Source organism: Morone saxatilis, unplaced genomic scaffold (genome assembly GCF_004916995.1).
Source record: "Morone saxatilis isolate NCDOM2014 unplaced genomic scaffold, NCSU_SB_2.0 Contig12, whole genome shotgun sequence".
Classification (NCBI taxonomy): Eukaryota; Metazoa; Chordata; class Actinopteri; family Moronidae; genus Morone; species Morone saxatilis.
In genome coordinates this window covers 4,594,261-4,602,563 of record NW_023339674.1, presented here as the reverse complement: position 1 = coordinate 4,602,563, position 8,303 = coordinate 4,594,261, and the positions used below count along the sequence as shown (strand labels likewise).

The window sequence follows — 8,303 nt, the reverse complement described above, 5'->3', positions numbered from 1 at the left end:
TGTATACAGTACCAGGCATCTGAAGTCATTCGCCCTCTTACTCTGCCTGGTCTCTTACATGATGCCAATGTTAGTATGTTGAACGAATCATTTAACAAATGATTTCGACTTTGCCCTCTCCTTGTGAACAGTTCCCTTTTCTGAAAGCTGATGACCAACAGTAGATAAAACAGGAGATGATAAAACTGAACATTTACTGACATTGACTTTAAAAAAAAACGATAAACTATAATAGAGCTGAAAATTAAACCGAAAATGTACTACTCACAACATTAGAAATCAATGACTCAAGTCAATTATATAATTTTGTTTTGTTTCATAATGCATCTCTAAAGTACTTTGTGAGTTTTCTCCTAAAAAAAACTCACATACACCAGTGACCAACATGCATTTGCCTCGTTGATATTTATCTCGATATACTATGTTTTCTGGTTATTCGTTTTTCAGTACAGTCAATTGAGAATGTGAAAACCAGGCGTAAATGTCTATTATTGGCTAATTCAGCAAAGTCAAGCACTTGACAAGTCACAGTAAATCATCACATTTGTGCAAAAATCATATAAAAATCCAATACTGCTGTGAAACAATAAATAACATTGATACATTCATTTGATTTGTGTAATAAAATGTTCCATACAACCCAACTAACAGTTTAAATGCTTTAAATGTACTGTACTTCTCAGTACCCTTTACAGGGTTCAGGACTAACTAAATCTGTCTAACTCAATACCACATTAACTGTGTGTGTGTGTGTGTGTCTGTGTGTTCTGCAGCTGTTCCTTATGTGTGTCACCTCATACTAAAAGCTGTGTTACTCATGGTTAGTGTGTCAAGCGCACTAGCTCACACACACATTAATGCACACACTTATACAAATGGATGCATGCGGAGTCATTGCCATTGCCTGCTCTGTCATTATCATATGCTAGATACACATTATGCTGATGCTGCAATAATGCACACTAACATAGCTCATCTCCATCTCTTACTGCCCAGTTAATCCATCAGCTTAAGTCATCTTCCCTACTGGAGGTCAATTTGGTGGAGGACTCCTGTTAACATGCAATGTCACAAACTACTGTTGCACCATATTTACAGTGATGATTAAAATTTGTGATTAAAGCCACCTAAAGATTATTAGTCCTGGTAATTAGGCAACGCACTCATAGTGGATACAGACCAACAAAACAAGGCTATATTAGATAAATAACAATTACATCTGTTTTCTGTAAGTAACCACGTTTAGCTGTATGGCTCCTATTAAATAAACAATGTTAAATAATAATAAAATGGAATTACTCTCTTTACTATAAGAGCATTGGTCAACATCATATCTTTGTTTTACAGATCACTCACACTGAAGTACAGTTACTATACTATACAAACTACAAACATTAATAACCACTTGACCTATTCTGACACCTCTTAATACACTTCCAGTCCTACACACTGCTGTTTATCGGGTTGACTGAGGTCGGAGGAATTAGCCTCCAAACCAAAGAGTTAAAACAAACAAGTGCTTTTAAAAGCTGCACTGTGCAAGCATTCCTGAACCTTAACTTCTTGGATTAGTACTGTCAAAATGTCACAGTCAGAGCTTCATTCAGGGAAAACAAGCCCTTATTGTGTATTTTACTCCTTGGTATAAGACTTCATAAACCGGTAAATGTGAGGTTTCTGTGTGAAGTTTACACGCAATTTACATTTTAGTCACTTCTAACTTCTGTTTGGAGCCACCAGTGCTGCTCCAAATTGCCTAGTTTTACTTTCACTCATTTAAAAAGGGATATCACAGAGGAAAAAGGGTCTAAGTAACAGTGCCCTTTATGTGATGACCATAAAAATGTGCCATCAAGTTTACAACTGGGGTTAACTGAGAAGCTTGTGCAGCCTGAAACCTGCGTTGGCCACACCCTGTCTACTGTGCACAGATATCAGGAGCTTTCACAGCATCTTTTAGCCAGATGATCCACGTAACAAGTGAGCAGCATACACTATTGAACAGCTGTATGTCATTTTAAAGTGTTGAGGCTTTTGCCTGATATTGTGAGCGGTTTATCTTGTAAAATTTCCAAAGGGCTCCACATGGCTGATTGAAAACTCTTGAAAGATCACAGAACCTTTCCAGACACACAAATGAACGCTGGCTTTTAATTTGAAGACTTGCAGGAAAGAAAGCAGTTTAGAGAGCTTAGAAACTACTTGATAGGGGGAAGAAAAGGGAAACTATGCATTTGTTGCATGTCCTTTGGGGAGGTCAGATTTCCTTTTCTGGATTAGAAACAAACACTGGTTGTCCTCATAAGACAGGGGCAACTCAGTAGGGAAGCCACCAACGGGACAAAGAGAATCGTCCTGTGAAACTCCTGGGGATCTCGTTTTTACAGCGCTGGCATTTTCTCTCTTTGTTTACAATGGAAGGACATGCTTGTACACATCCAAATAGTGCTGACAGGATGAGAGACTAAAGAAAAGGTCAGCACTGATGAGTCGAAAAAAGAAGTCAGCACTGAGGAAAATTAATCCCAGTAGAACCAGTGAACAAGCTCACTATCCACAAAACTGAACTTGCACTCCCCAGAGGGTTCTTCTTCCTGTCAAGTCCAATCCAAGCTTCCTCTCCTCTCCTCTCCTCTCCCCGTTGGTTTGACCCCAGCTTTTTCCCATGACCACATTTCTCTGGAGCGCCGTCACACTGTTTATTAAATTATAGAATATAAATTGACCTATCCCAGCATCCAACTTGCTGAATGATCTAAACAGGCCTGGCTATTTGACAGACACTCCCCAAATACCAAAGCAGCTATCGAACTCAAAGCCCAGAGCAGTCACAGCAGCATTAGAGGACGATTTTCCATTTACTCAGTCACTCTCTAATGCCTGTATTGGCTGTCTTCTGTAGTCCAAGGACATCCGTTTTTGCCAATCACATTAGACTGACACAATCCAAGCAATTGAATTAAGCTGCAAAAATAACATCAGCATCACCACCAAGCCAATTTTAGCTGCTGTTACTTAGCCAGGCAGCACAATGTTTGATTGTTTCAAATGAAGGACGCTACGCAGGAAAGATGAGACAATGTGGCTGACTTTTAGTCTCAGGTAACTGTGCTAGTAATCCAGGTGGCAGGTAAGGCTGCATCCCATTTGTCCCGTATGACGAATAAAGACGTGTGCTGTGGGAACAAACATGAAAACCTAGTATCCCCAGCTGGAATACAACCAAAGTTAGATTCATATTGCTCATTCAATACCTGCCATACATACACAATTAAAAGAAGTACAAACAAATGCAAATTTGTGGTGCAAATGATTCCACCACAAATGGCTACTGGGGCCAGAGGATATGAGCATATAAGATAATATTATGATATGAATATGTTTTTCATATTGATATTATAAAGCAAATCTTTTCAGATTTCACATTAAAATAATTCCAACTGTAAGTCAGTGGAAAATAACTGTATTTAAAAAACCTATTAAAACTTATAAACCTATGATTATACCTTGAACAGATTTCTTTAAATAAAACGTTTAATAGTATATTTACTTGCTTGTTAAGATAAAACAATATGACCATATCACCACGGATGCCACAAAGGTTATTCAAATGCAACATCAAGAGGCAGACTTGCGGTTTGCTGTGCTTTTTCGGTCAACATGTTAGCACTGTGTCAAAAACAAAGCATAATGTCACAGCCCTACCAAGAGAAATCCAACAAAGCCTTACTCCTGTGATCAGTTAAATAAAAAGGTAACCCGAGCCCAGAAATGAAGGCAGGAACATTACTTTTTATGAGATGCTCTGACCTCTCCTGAACTGTTTCTGAGGTGTGAATATAAACATTTGACAGAGGTGGAATATCATTTTCCTCCCTGTGGTTGTCTGCTTGCCTTGAGAGAACATGTCTGAAGCTGTCTGAATGTGTTTACCTGTAGGTTACAGTAACTATAGAAGCAGCTGAAATATGACAGAGGACGATTGGGTTAGACACTGAATAACTACTGTGTTTTTACAACCAAGGAGGCAGTTATCTTAGTGCTGGTTTAAACATCTCCCCTTGGCTTAATCTTCATTTTGTCTAATCATCCAAATGTGTCTTCTTCCTTCTCTCCTCTTGCTTCCTCGCGTTATTTTTTCTGGTTCTCCTTTCACCACCTCACTACTCACTGTGCTATCGCCTCCTGTTCCTTGTCTCATCTGTCTTTTTCTACAGTACCTCCTCCTCATTTCTGCACTTTTTTTTGCATCCTTCTCCTCCTTCCATCTTCCCTTTGTATGTCATTATAACCTGATTCTTCTATATTCTTCTCAGAGACTTTAATAGAGAGTTAAAGCCACTTTACAGCTGCCTGCATTTGGGACACGTGTGAATGTGTAAGCTAAGACTAAACCACTGGAGGTGTTTGTGCAGTTGACAACTTCATCAAGTTATCTCTCTCTCTCTCTCTCTCACACACACACACGCACACACACATGCAGGTGCACATCAAGCATGGCTGGGCTTGCAGCTAAGTAGCCACACAACAGCAAACATCTTATTTGTGTGAAATGTTAGATGACTTTCACTGTGTCTGTGCTGCAGGCAGAAGGGGCTATTATCACGTTGCACCACAATATCAGCAGTTTTCATTCGGGCTTTGGATGTTTGCCTCCGGGAGGTTGCATTTCCACTCTGCTCCCAAACTGATTCAAATGTTCTCTCAGAGGCTTATTTTCCCTGCTTTATTGGGTATTTAAATGCAAGTGTCTGTATTTCTTTTACAAGCCCAGAGGGAAACGGGGAAATACTTTGGCAGTGTAATTTAACCCCATAAAATTTCACATTTTCCAGTCATAGTGCATCTTCTGTACTTTGTCCTTGAATTAATACACTGTCATATTACTTAAATTACTAGACTGACACTAATGAGTACATGTTATGTGAATCAATATTATAAAGATTTATTTCATCCTTAAAAAACTGGTTTAGAAGGTTTTATCTACCTCCCTGTTTGTCAGCCAACATGTTTCTGCGTAACCATTTTGCTGCCCTATAAAACATAACCTGTTGGATATGGACAGAAAAATGTGCAACTAGTTCTCACTTGTATGGAATTTTATCATTATTTTTGTCTTAAAAACAGGGAAAAACTTACCAACTCTCGCACTGCAATGAAATCTTGCAATATATTTGCACTGCAGTTTCATCTGCTTTGGCAATTTTAATGAAAGATTTTGTAAAGTTTGGTCAGATTTTATCAAAACAAAAAGAATGTTTTAAGAATTTATGGCTTGAAAAGAACTCACTTTTTCTATTTATTAATTATAACTTGCATTTTAGGTTAAATGATTGTGGCCTGGTGATAACAACTCAAAAGATAAGAGATGGGAGAAACAGAAGGGAGGTATAATTTGCATGACTCAGCTCTGAGGTAAGGGCATTCCTCCAGGGAACTGCCTGGCTTCTGCACATACTGTAGACCTACAAACAGCTTTGCAGCATCTGTTTTTTTTCTGAAGCAGCTATGGAGAAGGTCCAACAGGGGATTCGGGGTCCCCCTCACAGAAAACAGGACTAGTTTGGGTTCCCACTTTCTCACTCTGAATCCCTGGAGGTTACAATGCAAGATAATTTTAGATGATTCACTGTATGGTAAAACTCTAAAACACTAACTGTGCATCAATTTGAAAGTCCTTGAAGTAAAAACATTCAGGAATTTATAAAAACTTCCACACAAACATCATTTTAAACTCATCAGTTCTCCTCCCCTGGGCACCAAATATATGTTCCAGGTGCCAGTCAAGTACATCGGATAACTCAGCAATTCAAACGTGCACGGTGCATCAATCATACCAGGTGAAAGCAGCAAAGATTAGTGGGCTACATTTAATGTTTCTGCAGCATTGCTGCATTTCTTTCCCCAGTGAATGTTCATAAATCACAAGGTGTCAATCATTTAAGCAGATCAGTCTTACCTTGCAGAGCGACAGAGGCACGGAGGCGGTGCGGCGGACTGCTGCGGGCGGTCTGCACACACTTGCTGGGGGATACTGATGTGAGGAGCCCCCCGGTTAGAGGACTGGTTGTAGGTGCCTGGGTTTTGGGGGCACGTTGGAGCGGTCACGGCACAAAAGTTTCAATCGGGCGAATGACATCAGCTTGAGTTGCTGTCGACACCTCAGCGGAGGTCTGCAAAGAGCCACAACCTTCAAGTACCTGTCAGCACCCAGAGAGAGAGAGAGAGATGCTGCCTTCACGCACGCAGATAAAACTTGGTCAGTATCAGATTCAAGTACCTACAGTAACGTTTAAATACAAACAGGGTCTTTATGGTCTTTATTTATTATCACTAAAAAGAAAAATGTGACCTCCGAGGTTGCTTTCCCTTCACAGGTATGTTTGAAATGATTGTGTGTGACATTAAAGTTTGCACCCTGACCCAATAGACCTATTATATTAACCTTATTGATTGCCTATAAACAGTGTATTTGAACTTCAAAGTTCGTTAAACTAAGGTAAGAAAAGCCAGACAAATAAAACAAGATATAACTTTTATTAAAATAATGCATTTAATGAGGGTTTCCCTCGCTTACAAAATAAGTTAATTTAACCCATAAATACAAAATAAACTATAATTCATTAGAAACATGTGAATCATTTAAATAACTTGGTTACCTCGAGGAAAAACTATTAAACTGTTGAATACAGTCCTAATTTCAGAGTAAAGACGGTTGTGCAAGTTACCTTCTTCGTTACTTTTCCGTTACATGTCTCACTTCCAAAATAAAACACTTCCACCTTCACATGAAGCTACAAAATAAAGGCCACAAAACAAAAATACACATGAACATGAACTTTAGATTTCACCTAACAACATATTTAAATGTGCATATTTGTATATCAGATTCTTCTTCCAACGTGCTGTAAGAATATTTCATAAACAACATATCTGCATTTTGTATCCATCTCATCCATAGACCCCCTTTTCTTTCATGTGAGCTCCTGCCCCCTTGTGGTATTTGTCAGTAAGTGCATCAGTAAGAGGATGTGAACATGTGTCTGTAACCTTGAACTGCAACACAAACAGTGCATTGAACATTGAATTTATTACAAAATATCAAAAAAACACAACAAAATCAAACATCAAGACACCAAAAACAGAAAAACTGATCAGCGTCCAGGTCCAATTCTGTGCCTACACAAATGGTGTGAAACAGCGTGTGGCAGTTGTCGCACTGAACCCACAGCACCAGTCCTTCTGGATCCCGCAGCGGGTAAGGGTGCCTGCACTGTCCACATCTCAAAATCCTCCTTTCGCGTTTGTGCCTCTTTGCAGCAATGTTACCTACTCGGAGAAGAAAAGAAAAAGAAAGAGTGTGTGAGGAAACTGCAGATTTTCAGATGACAGGAGAGCGGTTCAAAACTGTACATATAAAAAGACTTGACTTAGACATGCCTGAACATGTTTACTGGTTTATTATAGTCAACTTTCCCAACATGTTAGAAAGTTGTTTATGTGTTTTATATTGTTTTTTTTTTACAGATTATATAAAGTGTTTCACAGGAGTAAGGAGCTTGTGAGGCACAATCATATTAAACATTCAAATCTACATTTTGAGTTAAGTTTATGCATTTATTGATATGCAAATGCAGTCCAAATGTAAAATAGAAATGCTTTTCTCTATCAAAACAGTTAAGAAAACTTTACCTTCTCCTGTCAGATGATGTTTAGGACTGTGGGAGCCTGAAGTGTAAGAGCTAACAGGTATGGTAGAGGAACTGGCTGCCGGGCTGGTGTCTTCGGCCTCCTGCTGCTGCACACTGTCTCTTCGTGCGCTGTCCTCCACCACCTCGACGACGTCTGACGTGTTCGGTACCATCACCATCCGGGCCTTCCTCCTGAACCTTTCGGTGCTACAGGTTCGGTTTTGGCGGGTTTTGAGGATGATGCGGAGAACATCCGCAGTTACGCGACCTGATGCTACCAGTGGATGAGTGAGGTAGAGACTGGAAGATGGACTTTTGGGCGGTGCAACAGGGAAAAGGGGATCCTGAGACGGGCGATTAACTTCAGGTGACAGTGGAGTTGGAACAGGGGTCTCAGGTTGCACCACAGACGACACGACCTGCGACCAATCAATGGCCGTTGGGTTCAAAGGGTAGAGGCCACAATTCCTAAATCCAGCCATCGCCACCTTCGGATCCTTCAGCCTCTGGTATGAGTCTCTTAGGACCCTTGAAAACTCCTTCTTGGAAACCAAGAAGGATTCACGAACTGTTGACAGATCTCCTTTAAGACCCGAGAAATCTTCCTTCAAG

At 39.9% G+C, this 8,303-nt stretch overlaps 1 long non-coding RNA gene across 1 annotated transcript in view; it reads right to left on the bottom strand.

Annotated features, from left to right (window-relative positions):
• Positions 1 to 6,151, bottom strand: part of LOC118321581 — a 14,782-nt gene extending 8,631 nt beyond the window's left edge. Inside the window, exon 1 of the long non-coding RNA XR_004796409.1 lies at positions 5,960 to 6,151. This is a non-coding gene — a long non-coding RNA (uncharacterized LOC118321581). The remainder of the gene's footprint in view (positions 1 to 5,959) is intronic.
• Positions 6,152 to 8,303: the final 2,152 nt, after the last annotated feature.